The sequence below is a fragment of the Cataglyphis hispanica genome, chromosome 2 (assembly GCF_021464435.1).
Source record: "Cataglyphis hispanica isolate Lineage 1 chromosome 2, ULB_Chis1_1.0, whole genome shotgun sequence".
In the NCBI taxonomy this organism is placed as follows: Eukaryota; Metazoa; Arthropoda; class Insecta; order Hymenoptera; family Formicidae; genus Cataglyphis; species Cataglyphis hispanica.
The window spans coordinates 648,068-671,952 of NC_065955.1; the positions used below are offsets into that span (position 1 = coordinate 648,068).

General features: G+C 36.0%; 1 protein-coding gene across 1 annotated transcript in view; it reads right to left on the reverse strand.

The window, feature by feature from the left end:
- Positions 1-16,077, reverse strand: part of LOC126857610 (cysteine-rich secretory protein 1-like) — a 44,672-nt gene extending 28,595 nt beyond the window's left edge. Inside the window, exon 1 of the mRNA XM_050607239.1 lies at positions 15,395-16,077. The gene's annotated coding sequence lies outside the window, so the exon portion shown is untranslated. The remainder of the gene's footprint in view (positions 1-15,394) is intronic.
- Positions 16,078-23,885: the final 7,808 nt, after the last annotated feature.

Sequence of the window (23,885 nt, forward strand, 5' to 3'; positions counted from 1 at the left end):
TTTATTTCTCTGTCCTATTTCGCTTCATAGTTCGCGGAATATTTTTCATTTACTTAAGATTTATATATATATATACGAAAGTGCAGAATCGCACGGTGCGCATCGAACTCGGGCGTCGAACTCGGCTTAATTATTGTTTACGCTGAGAATCTACTGAAACGATATAATGAGTGAATTTATGAATCCCCTATATAATGCAGAAAGTTACGGAGTAGTCCTCTACGGAATATATTCAACGAGACAACTAAAGAGAGAGAGAGAGAGAGAGAGAGAGCAAAAAAGTTTCAGAATGTTTCATAATTTCGCGAACATAAAGAATGCATACTCGTTAATGCATTTTCATCCTCTCTCGCGCGTAATTCTTCCGTAATTAAACGCAGTTGTCTCGTAATACGCGGAAAAAATTTCAAGCGATCGACATCTGACGTCATAAAGATGGAGATAGAAAAATGAATAAAAAAAAAAAAAGGAAAAAAGAAATTGTGCGTAAAAGAGCGAGTTCGCCACTTTTCGCGACCTCCTCGGATTCTCGATAACGTGCTCCGCGTTTTAATTTGTCCCGATTAACGATACAATTGCATAAGGCGCCGATAACGAAGAAGCTAAACGAGGACTCGATATAAACTCAATTTGAATTTTTTCCTTGAAAAAAATAATTCCATGCCAATACCTTGAGATTGAAACAGATTGAAACGAGAAGCGATCCCGATTGAAATAAGAGCGTACCCTCCCCGTATTTTTTCGCTTTCCAACAGCACTTTCCATTTTTTCCCAACGATGTTCGCCCCTATTCTCAGGTATCTCCCGGAAACTGAAAGTTATTACTCTATCCGGAGAGCATGCTTTATTTCCATTATTATTTGCACGGCGAGTTTTCAAGCGCGAGCAAGAGCGCCCGACGTCGCCGGTCGGCAAGCTCATTATAATAATATCGGCCTAGCATTTGCATTGAAATGATAATTTGCATTCGCCGGGTACCGCGCCAAGCTTTTGCCTCCATCCTCGTCTTCCTCTTTAATCCCTCCCTCCCTCCCCCTCTTTAATCCCCGCGAGCGATACAAAATATTTAATTTCCTCTTAAGTTATACAATCACGTGAATAATCAATGTGATCGTCTAACACTTTCATTTTTCTAGTTTTATCGTATCGAAAAAAAAGATGTACTCTTTCAAAATACATTGTTTACATAATATGTTATGGTCCGCTAGCAAAACATCGCGCACCGTGTGTGTTCACTGGCGCTTGCCTACGTGATAACAAGCAACCGTGTGCGATAACGCTCGATCGTGCCTCGTCTCGGCTTTTCCTATCTCCGGGTATCTGCTACTTTTTACCGCTCGCCTTGTATCTTCTATTTGCGATAGCATTTAAAGACGCTGCAAGCGAAAGGCTCCGCGGAGAAAGACGTTACGGCACGTTTCAGACGAGGTGCGAGCGCGACGACGTGATTTTTCGTGACGCGAACAGTTCGCGGATTACTGCAATTCAGCACGCGCGCAACTTTTCCATCGTCAACGGAATTAATGTCCCCCTCGGTCGACGTGACGGCTGCTTTGACAGTCGTTATTGAAATTCCATCGATGGTGAGAAGATTTTAATAACGGTATCTCCGTCTCTCTCTATGCGAGAGTGACGAAGAAATTGAAGGGGAGAAAATAAAATGGGCTATAAAATGAAAGTGAGATCAGATGTTGATTAACAGTTGATTAGAAAAATATGATTTGACACGTATGCGAACATTTATTCACATTTATGTAAACTTTTATTCACATTGACACAGCGGATATTCTCATTAGATCTTCTTTGAAAGAAGTTGAAAAAAAAAAAATATATATATATATATAAAATCATGAAAATATTTGTACAATTCGTTATAAATAACTATATATATATATATATTTTCATAATAACAGTAAAAAATCATTTACTAAATATTGTATGAAATTGATAAAATTAATATAATGTAATTATATATTGTGTAATTTGACGAGACAACAGCAAGTACAAAATTAGATATGGATTCAAAACGAATCACAAACAAACGAAAAATGACGTTAATATCTTTTGTCTTTCTAAAATAATTCTTTATAAAATTTTGTATGTAAAATAATCGTTGATAAAATTACTAATTAAATAACGTTCTTTTAACACATTTACCGATCGTTCGTGATTATTTCTACTCGTACACTTGAGCTGGAATCCGCTTTTAATTGCCGCGTTACGAATACAAACGAATTTTTTTAATAAAGCTGATTGTTAAAAAGAGAATCAGGTAAACAAAAAGTGATGCCGCCGATCGGAGAATTAATTGTTGCCTTCGGCCATCTGTGTGATCGGCGATATAATTAAATCTCGCTTCGCTGTTTATAAAGTTTTCTGGGGCGGAACGCGCATTTTCCTAACGCCAACTAAAAAAGAACGAGGGAAAGAGGAAGAACTAGCTTTTATTTTCCTTATTTCGTTCCGCGTGGACGATTCCGCCGTTGGTTGTGCGCGGCTCTAATGACTTCTCGCAAGACCGTCGAGTAAATCACATTCGCGCGAAACGAGAAAAATGCAGCTGCGTAAAGCGGTTCATCCATAAATCTTTGGTTTCGCGGTGCCTTCATTCCACGGATCCTTGAATCCTTGCGGTGCTTGCTTTCATAAATCCTCGACGCAGCGCACGGCAAGTGCTGTATTTCAGGAATTCTTAATTCCACGCTTCCATGATCACGCGAGAGCTCTCTCAGTCTCTTTCGCGAATCTATACCTACTTTTGAGAATCGCGCGCGACTTTCAGAAGCACAAAAGTAGCAAAATCTGCGAAATTTATTCAAATTCCGCGAATGCCAGAGCTTTTCTTCTCGTCAACTTTTCGACGAATCTTTGAATACTCTTCCACCGTTCTATCCTCTTTATACAAATAAGCGATACATTCGCGCCATTTCTCATTATAATTCTAAATTACATCAACGAGGTATGCGAGTGGCGCTTATAAACATCAAAATGCATCGAAAAATCGTGCATTCGAAGTAAATCCCCGCAATTGTCGCGAATGGTAGCACTCGAGGTTGGCTTTCCATTTAGTTCGCACGAGCGACCGATTGGACTCGCTTGGATCGACGACGTCTGCCTTTCACGTGGTTGAGGGAGAAGGCGGGAGGGCGGGCTTTGAACTCTTATCAAAAGTGCATTTCAGCGCGAGCTGAAATGAAGGGAAATGCCCGCGGAGTTTTGAATGCGGCCGACAACGAGATTACGATGTTGTAGCTCGCGGCTCGCGAACTATACATTCAAAATGTCGCACTTATGCAAACAGTATCAGTAATAACAGCGTACGCGAGTACCGTTTATGGCCGGATAATAAAGGGCGGTCGCGGTAAAGATGATTTCTACGCGAGAGATAAGGCGACTTTTTTTATTTTCTTTGCATCGAACAATAGCGGTAGCTACATACATGTTTAAAAACGCGATGTGAAAATCAAGTGCAAATTTCTCTTTCTTATCGTACTCGGATATTTATTTGGATCGCCCATAATGTACCAGATATATATATAAAACGCGTATAATGTTGTTTATTAATTTGTTTAATAAAATGTGGCATTCAATTATGTTATTATTAATATTATTTAGCTACGATTATCGATCTTCTAATTGATCTGAATGTTTTGCATAATAATCTAGTTAAAAGTAGGCTAAATAATTAAATAAAAATAATATATATATATATATATATATATATATATATATATATATATATATATATATTATAGTTCAATCTCTCTTTTTCTCTCTAATATATAAGACGTGTTTAGTGAATTATTATACAAAATATAAGAAAATATTTAATAAATATTTAATAGATTTAAATATACGCATAATTACACTTTACAAGGCTCTCGCATAAATACGCATTTAGAAGATGTTTCACAACTCATATATATGTATACTGTACAATAATATAACTTAACAGACAAGCTGCTTCCAGCCTCATCGTCGACTAAGTGCTATTGTTCTTGCCACATAATCCTAAACGAGCTGCCCATTGTCTAGCCGGAATTTGGTAAATTAACGCCGCTGTTTGCGGTTATCCGAATGCGTATAAACACAAGAGTTGGGAAGAAGAATTACTGGAACACAATGGGAAAGCGAATGCAGTCGAGCGATGCATCAAGTAAATCGCTATATTGAATCCGTTTTTGTTTCTTTTGCAAGATCATAATTATTTTTCGATCTTTTTGGGAAAATATTTTTCATCAATATATATTTCCAAAGTCGGTGTTTCAAAAAGTTTCGTAATTTTTATAACCTTATAAAATTTCAAGATCTCCGGATATATCTTGTTAATTTATTCGTAAAGTAAGATAAACTTCTTTAAAATCGACTTCGTGCAAGTCGATCTTTTATCATAAAGGCCGGAGAGACAGGAGCACAGAAACTTTAAATATCACGAGGAAGGAGTGTGTGAAGCCGAAAAGTCCGAGAACTTCCCTTCTAAAGATGACCTGGACAAATTCCAGTAGAGATAAAGCGCGTCTCGATTCTCCTCTGACAAGCAAAATCCTGGAGATAATTTTCCATCCCGCAAAAGCAGGAGTAGATTAGTTTTGATCGGATGACCATTCTTTTACAGTGAAACTTTTCTCTCTCTCTCTCTCTCTTTTTCTCTCAGATCGCGATGGGTTTTCGAATAGAAGTACCTATCGTTGATTCGCATTTTTGGCACGTCCCGACCGCAACACTGTTTCAGCCAGCCTAGATCAGGAAATCTCGAGACCGATACCGTCGCGAGATCGCGAGGACACGTTGACGGAAAGAAGAAACGGTATCCAAGTAAGCCGGGCATGAAGCGCGCTCTGATTGCACAAAGAGGGAACGCGATTGATTGCCACGATTGTATGACAGTTTGCGAGAGATCCTTTTCCCTGATTTCTCTCTCAGAGGCACAACGCGCTCCGATACGCTAGACTTATTTTCGCCGTGTTTGTCTTGTCGCGGAAAGAGACGCGAAAGTCTCGGCAGTCCGGCCGGGAGTTACTCCGAAGCTCGTTAGCTGTCACCGCGTCACAACAGCTGTAGACTGTGTTAAAACTTTGAAACGTGGTGCTTAAAACACCTGAGCGTCCATCTAGACATTTAAAAATCTTAATAATTAATTGGATGAGATTTTTTCAAGGAATATCGATAATTTAGAGGCAAATTTAAAGTTTGATTAATTATATTCTTTATATGCTATATTACTATATTAATACTTAAAAATCTAAATAGTTGAAAGATCTGTAGATATAATAAAAAAAAAACGATATAAGAATGCGAGAGAATTTGATACAATTAATAGCTTATTTGCGTAAGTGATTTGTAAGTAGTGCTTTTCAAAATTGCGGAATCCGACGCGATTTACAATTGGCAGACGAAAAGAGAGTAATCTGATTGATTGCCACGATTGCAGCGACGCTCGAGCGCCGTCTGCGTTATCGAAAGAATACGATTGCCTCGAGTACACTCTCGATTTGAGAAATCAGGTCAGATAAGTGCAGCCAATCATTAAGCGGATCCGTGAAGTCCTGTCGAATTGTTATCTCTACTCTCGTCTGGACTCATTGTTATCCCGCTGGATCACTCGATACATGGAGAGAGAATGAGCTCTTTATATATGTATATATATATATATATATTTCTCTCTCTTTTTCGTTGCATTTCCTTGTCGTTATGGAAAAGAAAATGTATTTGTCGAAAATATTGGAATATTTTAAAAAGTCGTATAAAACTGAAAGAATAGAACGCGAAATCATATTCTGCATTCGTAAGATTATCTCTTTCTCTTTGCGACCGTCTATAAATTTTTATATGTCTGTCTGATATCTACCTGCAGATCAAGCGAAAGCATTTATTCCATGGGATAAATCTTTCATGGGACGGGCATCTTGCCAAAATAATCATGTCAGTGAAATCTAATATTTTCCCTCGATAAAAAATCGGTAAAACATCGCCTTTCTTACACCATTTCTTGATGTCCAACATTAATTATTTTCAGGTTATTAGAGAGAGTCATAACGTACAAATATTAATTATTTTAGTAATTAAAGCTTGACAAAATCTTCCATTAGAGCAAATAGAACTCTTGAAATTGAAGTAAGAAGAATTAAAGGAAGATGCTGCTTCTTGCATTCGTAGAGCTCGATCTGCAGAAAATTTTATTATACGTTTGATCGTTGAATGAATAAAAAGATTCTGAATATTGTTGGAATAGAAATATTGAATGAAATTGATCGAGAAGAAAATCCGTAGATGCAAGACACCCGTATAACAGTTTCCTCAATATGCGCCTGCCGTATCCGCGATTACAAATTATCCCCGGGAGCTTCCATCAGTCCCAGGGCATCATAAACGTCTCGCACATCATAAATCTCGGGAAGATAGCGCCGTAGTTACATCCTGCTGGGGAGAGGCGCGATATATCGCCGGCGATTATTACCAACGATGGTGAACTCTCGGATAAGCGGATTTCGTCGAACGGGCGCGAATCGATCGAGCATTGACGGACGGGAGATCGAGCGCGCGCGGCTGGATCGCGCGACAGTTTTGCGTTTGACGTATTGTACGATCGCGCGACGGTCCAATTGCGCGTATTTACGAGCATCGCCGCGATTCCGGTTAATTGCTCGAGCGAACGCGGCGCAGATGCGACGAACTACCCCCGAGGATCAATTAGACGTCGCACGGATGCGCCGTGCCTTGTCTTGCCTGCGTTTCGACGAATCGATCCCGTATAGATTTTGCGAGCGGGCTTTTAAGATGAATTTACACTCGATGTGTTACACGAATTGCCGCTCATCCTTGAATTTCCATTAAATCCTCCTCAGCTGCATCGCACTTTCGAGATCGAACCGACGAGCGAGATAAAAATGTGCAACGTCCTTATAGCTTGTTGTCTCCTATATACAAATCGGTAGATTCTATATATAAAATATAATATATAATTATATATAATATAATATAATTATGTAATATAAATAATATATTTTATATATAATTGATTATACAAAGAATTATATATGTAATTTAAAAAAAAAAAAATATATATATATATTAAATAGATATTATATATATAATTGATGACATATAATTTATTAAACTTAATTAAATATAATTTATTAATTTATTGAAAATTATACAAGATATTTTCGCGCGCTTTTTCTCCCAAACTATTGTTACTTCTACCAAATTACGTGATTTGAGGGTTTACTTTTTCGTCGCTATAATTCGCAGTCACACTACAGCAACATTTCCTTCGTTAAGCCAATATGAAGAACGTCCGATGTTGCTTGGGTCCTAGCAGCGTAATCCACGGGATTTTAAATTAAATCCGAGCCTTGTGGAAAAGGAAGGAAAGGCAACGACGGAAGGGGGTGGTGTCTTCGTTCGTCGGCGGACGGCCAACATGCAAATTCTTCGAGGGTAGAAGTGGGGAGGGTTGGAAATTCTCGATGGCGTAGGGGTTTATCCATATTAATGTTTCTAATTAAACCTCAGACAGCTCCTGCGCTACACACTTCACGTGCTTGCGCACACAAATACGGGCGTATGCAAATATGTGTTTGCGCGTGTATGTGTATGTACACGAGGAAACACGTGTAGTCTCGCGTAGCGAGGCAAGTCGAAATGCGAGCGAAGAGAGGGGACGATATATTGATTTAGATCCGCGCGTCTGTTTGTTCATTTGTATATATTCGAGCCGTATCGATTCTCGAAGGAAATTCAACTCGCCTGTCAAGATATTAGATACGGAAAATTACAAGCCACTTGTAAATCTCTATAACTCTCCATTAAATATGAAAAATCCATTCCGATTTAGCGGAATGAGTTTTGGCGCGAAAAATGTGCGCTACTTGAAACATCTTCGAAATTTCACGAGATTAGAGGAGAGATCAAATTTATTTCGGAAAAAGAAAATCAAATATATGGAAATTTAAAATACATACATTATGAATATCCTTAAATCGGATGCCCTCTCGAATAGCCAATTTCTTGAAGTTGACTTTTCTTCAGAAAATATCAAGGAATTTATAACTTTCTGAAGCTCGATCTCGAGTTATAAAGAATCGAAAAAGAAAGGCTCTCTGCAAAGTATACTTTTGGACAATCAATGAGATAACAAGACTATATTATCGATTAATTTCAAATGGACTTTATTATAGTTTCAATTTTGAAACTTATACAAAAATAAATGATAAAAAAAAAATTATCGACATATCTTCTCTCTCTCTCTCTCTCTCTCTCTCTCTCTCTCTTTGATAATAAAGCTGAAAGGAGATAAACATAATAATACAATTCGTGCAAATTACTGAGAAGATATTCCCGCCGCGTTTCGTGCGACTGTAATATCCTTTGCGCTTTGACACATATCCTCCGACACGTGTCGATGCGCTACGAAAGTGTAAGATACACGCGCAAATCTCGAGATTACTTGCGCAACTAATGCACCAGTATATTTCTCGATCTCGCGTATTCTGACTTTAGGAAGATGCGAGCGCGCGTGTCTCCGCATATCGCAATAGTAGACTTGGCTTGCCGAGGAAACGAGCAACTATCGCTTTACACCACGTTTATTTACGTTCACCGAACGTGCCCGCGCAATATCGCAAAGTCCCAAACGAAGCGGATTTGCAGACTTTCCGTGACGTATCGAACTCTTTGACTAACCAGCCATTCATCATTGTTCTCCGAGACTTATCGTGTAACGCGATAAATCGTCCAAACTTATGTTTCCCGATAAAATTATCTTCTTCGAGAAACATTATTAATATACATATATTTCTCAAGGTTTATAGGAAAACCTTTTATTCGGAATTAAATTTCCTATAAAATCTCAAGATCTGGCCGGAGCGGTTTGGGCATCATTCTGCGTATCATTAGATTTTACACACGCTTACGTATGCAAGTACGAAATTATTTCTGAGAGCGCTCAAGCAGAATAAATGTCACAAATTTCTCTTAATAGATTAATTCTCAGACAAATTTTTCAAATGTTTCTATTAAATTTCGATTAAAGAGTGAGATTAAGCCGGGCGTGAGAGTCCGTCTCGGACGGGAAAAAAATATTCGCCAAGTTTTAAATCCACTATAAATTGAAAGAAACGCAGCGCGCTTCTTTCGCAACCGCCTGTATGTATGATGAGAACAGAAGTTAGACGGATAGATGTGGCCGCGTGTACGGAAACAGCTGCAATTTTATTGCGAAAAAAACGGCAGGTTTGCGAAGCCAGGAATCTCTTTTAATTACAACCAGTCCTCAATACAACGGGGCAAGATTGCATCGCACATCGATTTTGCAGCCTCCTCCTTCCCCCCCCCTCTCCTCCTCCTCCTCCTCCTCCTCCTCCTCCACACAGCAAATCTCAAGAAATTAAAAGTGGAATTAGTTCTCTCATTTTCTCCCCGTCCCATTTCTCCTCCTCTCGTTCCATCGACGAATTCGACGGCGAATTAAAAGTAACGGAGCGCGAGTAGCAAATTAAAAAGAACGCGTAACAAGTGTACGGCCATCGTTTACTTTGGTAAACAATTATTTATCGACGCCGCGAAAGTGGATAACTTTTAATTAAAGGCATGTGTACACACGTGCGGAGAGTCCGATCCATTTCGAGAGATCCGTAAGTGCTTCCGGTTCTTTAACATTTATCTACCGTGGCATTAATTATCGGCGTTCTCCGTTCTTAGGTGAATTGTTTGACTCGCAAGAAGACGAGTGATTAACGAGGTATAGGTGGCTGGCGCTTTTGTAAAGCAGGTAAAAAAATATTGCTTCTCGCGGAAGCGCCGCGTGTTGAACGTTCGTAAAGCGCGATATGTACGCGGCAAGTACATTACAGGCTCTAAATAATGAAAGAGTAATTAATTTCTCGAATGCCGTACTGACCATTAATTTTTAAATGCGATGTAAAATTCCTGCTTCTTTCCCTCCCCGGAATAATGATTATGCAGTTTTATTGTAGCATTTACGTTACGAATAGTGCTCGGTGCAAAATCACAGAGCAACTTCACGAATCAAAAATTGAATGATGTTATTGGATTGAATCCTCTTTGTACGATGAGCAGGCTGCGATTTTTTATAACAGTTTATATACAATAGTTTCGCGTCAAATTTTACGTAGTTTCTCTTAATCTTTCACTCATCCGCACGCATCCGGAGTATACAAAAAGATGCGTATGTGTCGTAAAAGTATCTTTATGGCTATTTCTCGCGCGATGCTCGCTGCTATAAAATAACTCGCATAAAGGGTAATTCAGAAATGAAGATTATCGACTCTTGTTTGGAAGAGCGTTTATGAAAGCGTTTTAATTCTCATCTTTTAATAATTCCCTCGCGGTTCTCTTAATTAATCACTTATGTTTTCTTAATCTTTAACGGAGTCAAAATTAATTTTTCAACGTTATTATATAAATTTTGAAATTTAGATATCTTTTTTGGCTTAAAGAGTAAGTGTTTAATAATTTTTAAATTCCTACTCCTTAAAGATTTATAATCTCCTATAATCTTTAATGTTTCAATAGAATATCTGTCGAAAAATATTTTATGAACCAATGTTTCGGCGGGGTAAAGGGGGAAGGGGAGAATATTAAATTTAAATTTTCTTTTCTATTTTCTTCTTTACAAAAACGTCAATTTTCATTGCGGGCTTTAATTACAAAAATATTCCATAATAAAAACAATTTTTGCAATTTTTAGTAAATCAGAAAGAAACAAACTTTTATATTTCGGTTCATTTCAGTTTTACTTTAATAGAGAATTTAATTTAAACTTAATATTGAAAATTACAAGATTTCTCGATAACATCTCGCAGAAAAGTTTTTAAGTTTTTAAAAGTTTTTCATTAAAGATCTTTAACCTACAACTAAGACAGATTCGAATCTGTCTTTTCGCGAAATAATACGATTTATTAATATTAAATACACACATTTTGTTAAAATATAAAATTATTTTCGCGTAACTTTATCAAAAACATAAATATATGCATTATTTTCTTATCCACATAGTGTATTTCTATACACATAAATTTAATTATTTTTAATTTATTCATATTAATAAATTATCCCATTCGCATTCCAGACCGTAACAACGACAACAATAACAACAATACCGACAACAATACCGATTTTACGTCAACGAAAGCACGATATTCTGCGATTAGTTTCGCGTTAACATTATACGCCTTTGTTTCTTTGTTCTGTTACAACTATGTAGCTCTATTAACTAAAATGGAACAAAGGATTATACCTTAGGACTCTAATTAACTCCTTGCGTGTACCATAATAGCGATTCCTCTTCCTGTCCTCTCTCTCTCTCTCTTTCTTTCTAATTCTCTCTTTTTAAAACTCTTCTTGATCGCAATGAGCACAAAGGAAAAGAGCAGGGCTCAGGCGAAATTTCACAAGGCGGAATTTTCGGAATGCACTCTGTCGACAAGTTTCGCGAATCGCGCGGCTTCAGCGAAGATTCCACATTCTTGTAACTGACACAAGCACAGAATATGTAATCAAGGCAGTACCAAAATATTCGACGCATGTGAACTTGAGCTCGGCTCCTATAGCGTGAAATACTTCATTGTCTTATTAGTACTTGCTTCGTAAGATTCTATCGCACCAACGAGTACTTTGACAGCTTTTATATTAAATAATATTGAACTATCCTATCCATAAAAATAAAAAATTTACACGAATTAAATGGATATAATCAGATTACATTCGAATGGTATAAAAAAATTTCTCTCGATTTTTATCACCTTTCCTCTTTTTTAAAATAATAATAACAATTTCTCATCGTCTAATTAATACGCGCAAGTAAACAAAATTCGCAGTCCGATTGGCGTAAAGTCGGAAGCAAATTTAAGAAAAAGAATAATGATAGATCTTTACTATCATTTTATTATTTTGTGTTTCCGCCTGGAGAAGGTTGGATGAAAAATTGGAGGCAATTCCGCGCGCGAAACTCTTGCCGTTTAGACGTTTACGTAGCGGGTGGAGTTAACTAATCGTGAGCTCAAATTAACTCATTATTCGCGAGTTTAATTTCCGCGGCGTGCCTCATTTCGGCACGAAATGAGTGGCAACGAAAATAAAGTCCGGATATTACGCGGCGAAACGAGACTTCGCGAACCGCGCAATATCGCGACGAGGATGGCGGGACGAGCTTATACAGTCCGAGCAGGATGCTTTTGGGGATGAACTATTTATGGAATAACTCTCAATTTGCGAGAGAGCGGCCTTTCTTTCTCTCTCAAAAAGGTTGTACACTTTTTTTTTCCCCTTATATTAAGCCTAAATAAGTGAATCGGCTTAAGTGGATGGATGTATGTGTTGCAAACACATGACAAAACTAAACATCTTTTTGTTTCTTTTTCTCAACTGAGAAAATTTTTCTTAACTTGCTGAGTTAAGAAAAATAATTTTTAACAAAAATAATTGCTAATAATTTTTAACAAAAATAATTGTTAACATATCCAAATAATACTTTTATTCATATATTTGCCTATATTTTGATCCCACACCGCTTTTTGCTTCCTCTTTAAATATGAATTATGATTTAAACAGTATTTTTAACAAGTAATTTTTTAGCGATTTAAAATAAATTTAAAACATAATCGTCCCTCCCGCCTTCAGTATATTTTCATCCAATATCATCTTTATATATATCTGAAATTTTTTAAGAACATATATGTACGTATCTAAAAATCATTTTTTATCGAGTTAAATGTTCAGGAATATAATCGCTTCTTCTTTAAAAAACAAACTGCTTATTTAAATTTAAAAATAATTTGTGCCTAATATCAGCCTGTTAGATATACATTGACATGAGAAATGACAGACTCGAAAAAATTTATATTAATATTAAAATTTCTTGAAGAGTATTTGTCAAATTAATTTTTTTATGAAAATGCATGGTGCGGTAAAATAATGTCTTGTACCATATGCTTTACTCTTTGAAAAACATTTGTCAGTTTTTTAATTATAAACTTGAGAAAAATTTTACGATATTAAAATATTTAAAAATTTTATACAATCTGTGTCACATCATAATTTAAATAATTACTTATACACATTAACATTATTTATATCTTGATATTACAATTCCGCATAACACTAACAAGAGAAAAATGATCAATTTATCTCTAAGGCATCTCTTAATTTATTTTTTTTTTCTTTTTTTAATTTCAAAATTACATAATCCAAATTAAAGGCGAATATATGTCTTTTAGTCAAATAATTATAAATTACGTTTCTTTCATGTTTAGTTCTTTCGTGCAAGCAGAGTAAAATTATACGCAAAACATACTACCACCGCAAAAAAAATGCGGGAACACGCATTGTGTGTGATACAAAACAAATATTACTTTACTTTATGGCAGGTTACCTCGCTAGCTGCAACGAATAAATGAATATAATAATCCACGAGAGATTTTTTTCTGTGTATGCAAAAACCGTCAACGCGCACAAATATGTTTATAACGGTGAAATAATCGAATATAACGGTGTTTATATGCGAGAACGTAATTGAAAATTCGGCATAATTAAAAAGCTGAAGAGCGGAATTTCTTGTTATAAATTAACGACACTTTCTAGAACAACAAATGCTTAGCAAACGTTAATTTATATTTCGACGATATATGAATAATAATTTATTTTCGTATATTAATTATTGTGTGAGATAACATCGCACGAATTATTAAAATGCCAGGCATTAATTTAATTTAATATAAGATATGTCTATTCATTTTCATATGTAATTACATTTATAATAAATAAATAAAATAGGATGTTTTATGCGTGAGTTTATATGTATTGATATAAATTTTCAAAATCGTATAATTAGAATCGAAAAGTATAAGTATGCAAACAAACTGCTATTTATCTCATAATGATTAATTTAATAATAGCAGAAAATATAAAAATAAACACGATTAAAGAACAACAAGTATAATAATTTACGGTGGAATATAAAATGAATTTATCAATTTAAAAACAGCCAATCTTTATGCAAACAGAGAATGTGCAGGCGGCTGATAAACGCGGCTACTAAACGAGAAATATTTCCCTCTGCTCGCATATAGACAAACAAAGTGCATTCCAGTCCGTTTAAACTTTTCCACCGCGACGATATCGCATTTTCCTGAGAACAACGCAATGCAAATAAAATACCAACCAGCTGCTAAATCGGCAGTATTTATGCTATATCGCGGGATGAACATATTTCTGCTCTCTCCCTCTCTCTTTCTCTCTCTCTCTCTCTCTTCTTTCAGCGATATTTTAAGGATTTCAAAGGTTTTTTGGAGATTCTCTTGAAAATATTATTTTTCAAAGCTTCACTTCGTATAAGATGAGAACCACGTATAAATGCGTAAAAATATTTTTAAAACATAATATTAAAAAAGATATAAAAAAGATTAGCGGATTAAAATCAACGATATTTCCATTCAGCGTGATGGAAATGATATGTGATAGAAGTAATCGCAAACATCATCTGCGGAATTTAATTTATCCTGCCGCGAGAGAGAGAGAGAGAGAGAGATTTATAAATCTTCTGAAATAATTATTTTCAATTTTTCCCAAGTACAAAATCGTAAAAATATTAAGAAATATTTGTTGATTTACATTCCTCTCAAGAAATATACAAAATCCAATAATAGAAAGAAGCGGTCGCGAAAAAAGTAAAATCGGAATAAAATCAACATTTAATTTCTACGTTAAATGCGATCATGAACGCTCAGAGCTGAAAAATCGCGCGATTATCGGTAATTAATTCTAAAGAACACTAAGATTTTTTTTACTTTTACATTTGAATTCGAACAAAGTCAAAGAAAGCACGCAAGAAAAATGTTTTAAATCTATATTTCGAGATAAAATATTCCAAAACTATCGAATATTGTTTTAATGTTAGATTTTTTGGCCAATTCGGAATCGATTTTTTTCTGATCAAATTGTTGAGACGTCATCATTTAATCTGCAAGCTGCCAATTTTCCTTCATCATATATCTAATATTCTTTGCAACTAAATTTTAACTTAAAATTCTATTGAACTTTACTTGAAACGAACTTATAACTCGAGAAAGAAGTTTTGTTATCTTTTTGGCACTAGAAATTTTAATTTGCAAAACAATGAAGTTTTAAGAAACTATTTCTTCACTATCATTTATCATCGCTTTTTTCTATCAAGAGAAAAGATTGATTTAAAATCACGAAAATTGCATTATTGTATAGAGATCCAAGAGCGATTTATCTTAGCTCAAAGTTCAGACGCAATTTCAAACGGTGTTTGTCGAATATCTTATGTGATTAGTGTTACGTATAAGCAAGTGGAAAATGTGTACACAGCTTAGTTATGTTGTCGAAGGATATTTACGCAGATTTGACTCACCTCGCGACGGTGCAAGCGTGAAATTCACAGAGAATCTAGCACAGAAGTGAGACGCACGAAGGGTCGCGCCGATTAATTAGCGACAATTGTACGACAGTTCCAAGGATAATTAGCGACGCTTAAATCCCGCGTTGACTTGTCCGATCTCATTGCAGGACGCCGTACTTCGTCGCGGATCACACATGTTCGCAAAAATTAGTCTCTTAAAATTAATCTCTTATTCACAATTAATAATTCACAGACAGAAGTTCGTATTGTGTTAGTTTTATATGGTTTTTTTTTTTTTTTCGTAGGAGAATAACATTCAATCGTTTATTTAATATCGTTTATTTAATTTGCCGTTGCTTGTAGAGCTTTTTATTATTTGGATTGTCGTCGCTTATATTATTGTTACTTGTATCACCGTAGTTGACATTTCCTGTCGAATAGAACGCGTGTTTCTTTTTTCACTGATATTTTCACCTCGCAACCAAAAACAAATCACATTCGAGTCCAAACAATGACTTCACTCTCGAAATTGTCCTCGTTAAACACAGCAAAGCGAACGTATGTGATCGCTGAAACTTTAGTATTTTCTCTATTGTCACACATAAGTCTTTCGGTACTTAGGATCTCTTAAATTTAAAATGTGCGTTTTAAATCGCGAGAATAAAATGTGTTAAAATTTCTAAAACCTCAACAATCTGAAAATATAAAATAATGATATATTATAATAATGATATATTATAATTATCTTAATAATTAATTGATAAAAAGATTAAAATGTTTGAATAATTATTTCAAAAATAAACTCCCCTTTGATCGCTGATATTGTTTGACAGATTGGTGATAAACAATTGATTTAATTATAATGCAGGGACAAATATAATCGCAGATAAAAGTTTAATAAAAATTATTAAAAAATTCCAAATATTTATTGCAAAAAGAAATCTGATTTTGTGAGTATCTTTAAATCTTGCGACACACGCGCATCGACTTAAATAATAAAATCATTAATTGTAAAAATATTAACGCAGATAAAAAAGGAAGCTAATAGGGATACAAGGATTAAAAGCAATTCGGTTCGCGTACAGTTTCGGATAATTAACACGAAAAGCCTCGTATAATTAACACAAAGATTGGAGCGAATGGTGTTTAGTCGCGGATTTTCAAGGTCCTTTGCGTAAGAAGAGTCTCGTCCCTTTTCAAGGGAACGTTTCGAAATTCCGACAGAGAAAATCAGAGGCACACGAACACGATCCTCACATATTTCTACTGTGCTCGTACCGATCACCTCAATCACCTCGTATCGCCCCTACGTACTTCTCAAGAATGTCACTCAGTGATATCGCGTGCGGTGCCACCGTTCGACCCCTTCGGGTCTCTCTTATCGAACGCTCTGTTCATCTTTCTGAGGATCGTCGGAAAACATGTCTGTTTCGAGATCGAGTGCCTCGCGATCACATCGTTTTCGTCCCACAATTTATGACGAATCGTTCATCGATCGTACACCCCTCGCGCGTGAACGTTTCTGGATCGAGAAAACGAGCGAGAGGATCTCTCGTCGTCGAGAAGCGAGTCAGATGCGCGATCGCGCCAGGAAACGCGGGGGAAAAAAAAAATTTAGACGGACGTCGTGGAGACGGCGAACGAGTCGAGTACCATGACAGGTGCGGAACCAGCGAAAGAACAGTCGTTCTTGCACAAACCGTAGGACGGTACTGCGGCCGGCGCGCGACGAGAACCTGTCCCGGAGTGTTCCGTACCGCGGCGCGCGGCTCTCTGCTGCCTGCGAACTGGCGCAAGCTCTCCTGGCAAAGCCAGGCATCGCTGCGAGCGGAACTTGCGGCGTAGAGGAAGTTCGATCACATATACCCTCGAAAGGGGCACAAATGCGATCGCGCAATGGCCGAAAATTTGTGTACGTTAATTTTCGCGATATTAACGCAACTCCGAGGACTCCTACGGGTAATGGCGTTATTAGATTATTAATACGCAATAATTTTAAACGTGTGATCTACACGTCTCTATACAGAATATCCCAAAACTATCGGAGATACTTCTAATGATAAATTCTTTCGTCTATTCAGAGAGACAATTTTCTTTCTAAATTGTCTAAAAGAATCTATTGTTAAAAAAATACTTGGTGGTTTTAAGATATCCTATTTATTATATATTTCTAGATTGTTTCGCGTCATTGTTTATTTGTCACAAAAATATAACGCGAGTTATTGGAAAGTTAAAATTGTTATCTGAATAAAAATTATTACACATATAATTGATATTCACTAGTCAATTAATATCTACATTAATTTGTAATAATATTCTTCATATATTCTTCTACCTATCAAATTATAAAAATGAAAATGCATTGTTGTTTACATTACTCTCAGAATAAAAAAGCTCAAAAGTTTAGGAAGGAAAATAGAATGATCCGTTTTTCTTCATTCGAAAGTATAATGAAGAGAGAGATTTATTTATAAATTTTGAGGTAGAAATGCGCGTAAATTAATAAAAAGCTTCATATGTGTCAACAAAAAATTTTAAAATATTTTTGTAGTTGAAGTTTAAGAATTTAAAATTAATGCGAGATTAATGTTTTATGACAGGATATCGATACGCATCAAAATATCAACAATTTATAAACTTAATAAATATATATTCTAAATTTAAAATAGCTTACTATAATAATTTATAATACGACAGTGTCAATTATATGACAATTATGATACGCATAATTTGCGACAGGTGGCAGATAAAAATAAATTCATCTAATAAAATAATATACTTTTATCTCTATCAAAGATTTAAGCTAAAAAGTCAAATCGGAGAAGCAGTCAATATTTTATAATAAATAAAAATGTAAAAATAATGATGTTAACAAAGTCGTGTATTCGATATTATTTTCTCTATCGAGATGAAGAAGATAAGATGATTGCAAATATATCTTATATAGACATAGTAACTAAAAAAGAAAACGGCAGAAACGTTTCTTTTAAACAAATTAAAATTTTTTTAAATAAATTAAAGCTTATAAAAAAGAAAGAGTAGGAAATATGAAAGAGGAAAACGACTTTAAATTGGCTAAATAACGCGTGCTTGAATTTGAAGATAATTAGAAGGCGACGGCGATAATTGTCGAGAGAAACTAAACTAGAGAACTCATAGATCAACTGCCTCTGTCGTAGATCACACTACAATTTTTATAGGTCAACCCAGGTGCAGTTTTATAGCTCATGAATATGAGAACGAGATGAAAGAGGAGGGGGGGGGGAGATATCGATGTTCCGTGTCCTACAACACCCGTCCATGTCAGACCTTATTTACATGACGCAACAGAAAGGAAAATGTTTATGATGCGCGAATGCGAGTTGAACTAACATTGATCCCATAACAGTGATACGAGATCAACTTCCCGTAGAAAAACTCGTATTGTCCTCCATCGACCTCAAATCGAATGAAAACGATACCGACACATGGCCAGTGTAGGTGTGTAGGAAGAACATTCGGATGGAGAGAAATTTTTTTTTCACTCTTTCTCTCTCTTTATTTTTCATTCTCTTTCTCGATTTGACGGATAAATTTGTTTATCCGAGGAAAGGACGAAGAGTTTCCTTAAACGCACATACGTGATGCAATTTATATCTACGTACAGAATAATTCGAAAAATGATAGAAATATTTAGTTCTACCAATAATGTATCTTTCGAGTTTTAATTATTATGAGAATCTATATAAATCCGATCAGCCTTATTCTCTAAATAATATAAATAAACAATTATTTAATGAATGCTTCCGCGACTTAATTAATGCACGAATATATGCCAAGAGTGAAGATACGAAAAAGGAAAACAAAGAAATCGAAATTCAACACGACGAGAGGACTGAAATTATTCGTTGTAACAAAGGTAGTGTGAGAGCCAGAAAGTTTTCTCTTCATCTTGGTTAATAAAGGCAACATTTCCGGGACGCGTGTCAGAAAAAGGGCTAATCAACTATTCTCTCTCCCTCTCTCTCTCTCTCTTTCTCTCGGTAAAACGCGCTCGTGCATATGCATCACCGGCGTGATGCACTCTGCGCGCATCTTTTTTCCCGTCGCGCGCGAGCGCGAGCGGGCGGCTTGATAAAGAAATCCCGGATCCGCGAGTGCTCTCGCGCACCAGGATACCGGAAGAGCGAGCTAACAACCTAATTATAACAAAAACTTGCAGCTGCTCATTAACGGCTAAATACGTTTTCTCGTGCAACGAGTGACGCGAGCGTGCGTACTACGGAATGTCCGAATAGTCACACGCAAGATTTATACAGCTGTAATATTTTTGCTATGCGTGGCCCTACACAGGATGAGCCACCGGAAACGAGACACTCTCATGTTATCTTTCTCTTTCGCGTAGATTAAAAAAACGCGAGAAAGATACGGGAAACATAAATTTAAATAAATTTAGATTACTTCTAACATGTTGTAATGTTTAAGATAAATAATTTAAGATAAATGATTTAAGTTTCATTTTTTTTTTTTTTAATTTCTGAGCTTAAAGTTTATTCAAGCTGATATTATGATACATGATAATCTCTTCTTGATATAAAACTGCAACACGCAAGAAATAAAGGAATAGATAATCTATTAAAAAAATAATGGCGCGATCTTAATATCTTTTAAACAATAAAAAGAAAAAAATTATATGCAACGTGGTTAGCCCTCTAAACTATTTAAATTGTCCGTACATTCCCTGCATTCTTAAAAAACTCAAGAGAGAGAAATGTATAAATATCTTATTTCTGAAAATTTATTCATGTAACACGCTCAACCACTGCATTCTTTTTCTCAGTAACTTATTCGTTAATGAATCAAGAATAAATTCTAGCTCGGCAAAATTATTTGGAGGATTTCTTCATAAATCAAATATAACATTTCACGTTTTATTATTAAATATCATCATAATTAATTAAACCAATATATATATATATATATAAATTACAGTGTAACAGCTCAAGCAGGTAACCAAGTTCAGAATGAAAGGAACTATACATATATATTTGCAAATGAGAAGTCAAGAATTCTCATCTAAAAAGAAATCAACTCCGAGTTCATCAAGGAATGTGCCGTTAAAGGGAAAGGCAATTATCTTAGCGCACCTATAATTATATTTCACTGTCGGATACGATACGTGTATTTTTCGCAATAACGAAAATGGAATCGAGATAAATAAAGTTTAAATTCGACGTGATGTGTTGCACGCGAATCGTACGTCTTAATTGTTTAACTGTACAAAGAGAGACAAGGGAGAATTACGAAAAACTCTCATTGTCGAGAGAGATTTTTTTTTTTTCTACAAAAATACAAAGTTTTGCAAATATTGGCATTCGTTACATCGCGAAATAATTATAAAATCGCCAAACTCATTACAAAATTGTATCGCAATGTTGATTGCTGCGCAATGAGAATATTTCATGTTTCATCGCGTCATATCATCAGAGACAGAGAAAATACAAAAATAATGTGCATCTTTTCCTCATGTAATAAATATTACTCCTTATAGACGCAGCGTGCATGCGAAAATTATCGTAATTAAATAGGAATGAACAATCTGATTGGATTACTGAATAATCATCTTTAATTCCTAACGGATTTTCTGCAAGAACATTCTATTGAATGAATATAAAATCAAGATCTTGTCAAGTTACATATGAATAATCGTTTTTTCATGATAATCGGACGATAAATCATGTGAACGCATAATTAATGAGTAAAATGAGATTCTTCCGTCGTGTAAACATTATCGTAAATCAACGATCAGTAATCTTGGAAATAATTATTTCAGAAATTTATAGTATAGTTCCCGCGAAGAACATTTTTATTCGCGCTACGAGCAAATCAATGAGTTCTCCTAGCCGCTAAATAAAAGTATCGCTTATATTTATCGTGAGAAATCGCACGTTATCGTGCAAAATTTTTAAATATATCATTAAATCGCGGCGGGATAATTAAATGGGTTAATTGGGATAGCAGCTATCGTGGATGAGAGGGAAGGAGGGAGGCCTTGGATTCGGGGACAGTCTCATCGGGATTTCGGGAAACTGCATCAAACGGTTTTGCCGATCTCGTCGCATCTCCCGCATCGGCTCCACGATTTTATTCAGCAATGCCCGGCAGCAGTGTTACACGAACACTGTTTCGTACTGTTACACGCTCGCATACCAGAGGTTTTTGTGCACACGGTTCCTTACACCTTTACATGTCCTCTTGGTCGCGCGCCACCCTCCCGCCACCTCGTTAAAGCCCCGTTTTCCGGCTCTCGCGTCGTGCTATTCGTCGACTATCGTCCGACTATTCGTAACCCCGGAAACATCGGCGCTACTGCGCTCTCTCGTCACTTTCATTATTTTTCTCTTTGTTTCTCGATTTCGACCCGGAAAGACCCGTTTCGCAGGAACCATCATCAATTTCGCCGTATAGTTGAAAAAGTGCATATTCGTTTCATTATCGTGCGCTAATTTCCATATGTATATTATAGGTAAAATGTTTTATATTTATTTTTATATTTATATATTAATTAATTTTTACGTAGATATTTACATTTGTCCCTATATATACTTGCCTTACTTATAATCGTTACACGTTCATTCGTTATATTCATTCCTCGAATATTATTCTCGATGATAATAAGGGTTTTAATATAAAATCCTCAGGCATGTTAACATTTATATAAAAGTCCATCAACAGTATTATCATATACGTTTTCTCTCGCCGCAGAACTAAAGAGCGCCATGGCGGAATAATATTCCCGAATTAAATATCTCGACTCTTTCGCAATATCGTTTCATTATGTTATAAACTGTATATAAAATATAATTTATATCATAATGTAAAGAGACGAGAAACTTGATCCGAAAAATTACACAGGAATTAAATATAAAAATTACATGGAATTGCGTCCTTTCAATGCTTCATTAAAATACAAGTCAAGCGTTATAAATAGAGGAACGAGAGAAAAATCAGAAAATATCGTAGAATAATTCCCATTATTCGAAAAACTCATCAATTCATTTCCCGCATTTTTCTCGTTTCAATAACATCGGGTATTAATGGAACGGCAAATAACGGCGAAATGTTACTCTACGCGGATTCACACTCACCCTTCAAGCGTCACACCCTTTAAAAAAGCCACCAACAGTGCTGCGAGCCAGATGCGACAAGCCGATGTGGACGCTTTTTTTTTTTGCGCACAACTGCACGTTTTCTGCACGGCACCGCGACAATAAAAAGGCGCGGCTGTATACTGGCGATCGATCCGCGACCGGGCTTGTCTTTTATAGTCTTTGGGAGGAGTCAGCCCTCCTATTGACGAGGAGCAATCAGTCTCGAAGGCTTGCCGTAATAACGTCTTCGTTAAGAGCACGCTTCTTTCGAGGCGCATCCGCGTGTTAGAAAAATGAAAATACCGACTTGATTAAACGTAAACAATCCCCGTACACGTGACAATTATCGTCGCGTATCGTCGCGAAGTTATTCACGCGAACGCGATCATAAATATAATTGATCAGCATTATGCAACAACACGTTGTAGCTGAAACTTGTAAATGAGAGATAATAATCGTCTGACATTTTCTTGTCGCCTTATCTTCGCACGTACGCGCGATACAACAATGAATACTTGCCCGAGTCATCTTCTAGCAGCGTAATTCCGTTTCCGCGATAGTTATTTTTTCATCAAAACAATAGGATTTTGCGTTTAAATTGCGTCTTTTTTTAAATATTAATAAAAATTAAAGAGTATTTATAAAAATACGTGAAATACACGAGAGGCGGATTCATCATAAAATAAAGATTCTTTTAAAAATTCACGATCTCGATATAATATTTTTCTTATCATTTATTTTGAGTGACAGGAACTCGCAGGAGGGGAACAGATGTACGCGCGTAGAAATAATAATATGCACTTTGAAATAGGAAGACTCATCAGTCTAAAATAAGCGTCGATATGACATTTTTATTTGTATATGTTTATATTGATTAATATCATTACACAAGCAGGTGCCGCTTGTTTTTCCATGTGTATATCATTTATCCGCGTCATTTATATAAGCGCAAGCGATTTCTGCAAACGTTACAGCGATATAATTTTCATATAAAAAAAAAATGCTAGGAAAGTCAGAGCGCAATATAAATTTTATTACGTTGGATCGCGGTGTATGTGTGCATACGTATATGCGTGTATGTGTGTATGTGTAACAAGCGTGCGTTATTCGAGTATTATCGGGGCATCTCATGTTAAATGCGCTTACATTAAAGCACGCGCGTGCATGCGCGAGTGTTGGTAATAAAACGTTAATTGCCGGTATAAAACGGTTGCTATACCGCCGTTTATTCAATCCGCATTTTACCTGCGGCCCTTGCGCCAAGAAAGCAGGAGAGAGAGAGAGAGAGAGAGAGAGAGAGAGAGAGAGAATATCCTTTGATTCGGGGAGGAAAAAGATCTGCCCCCTTTTCCAGGGAGATTTTTCTAATTAAT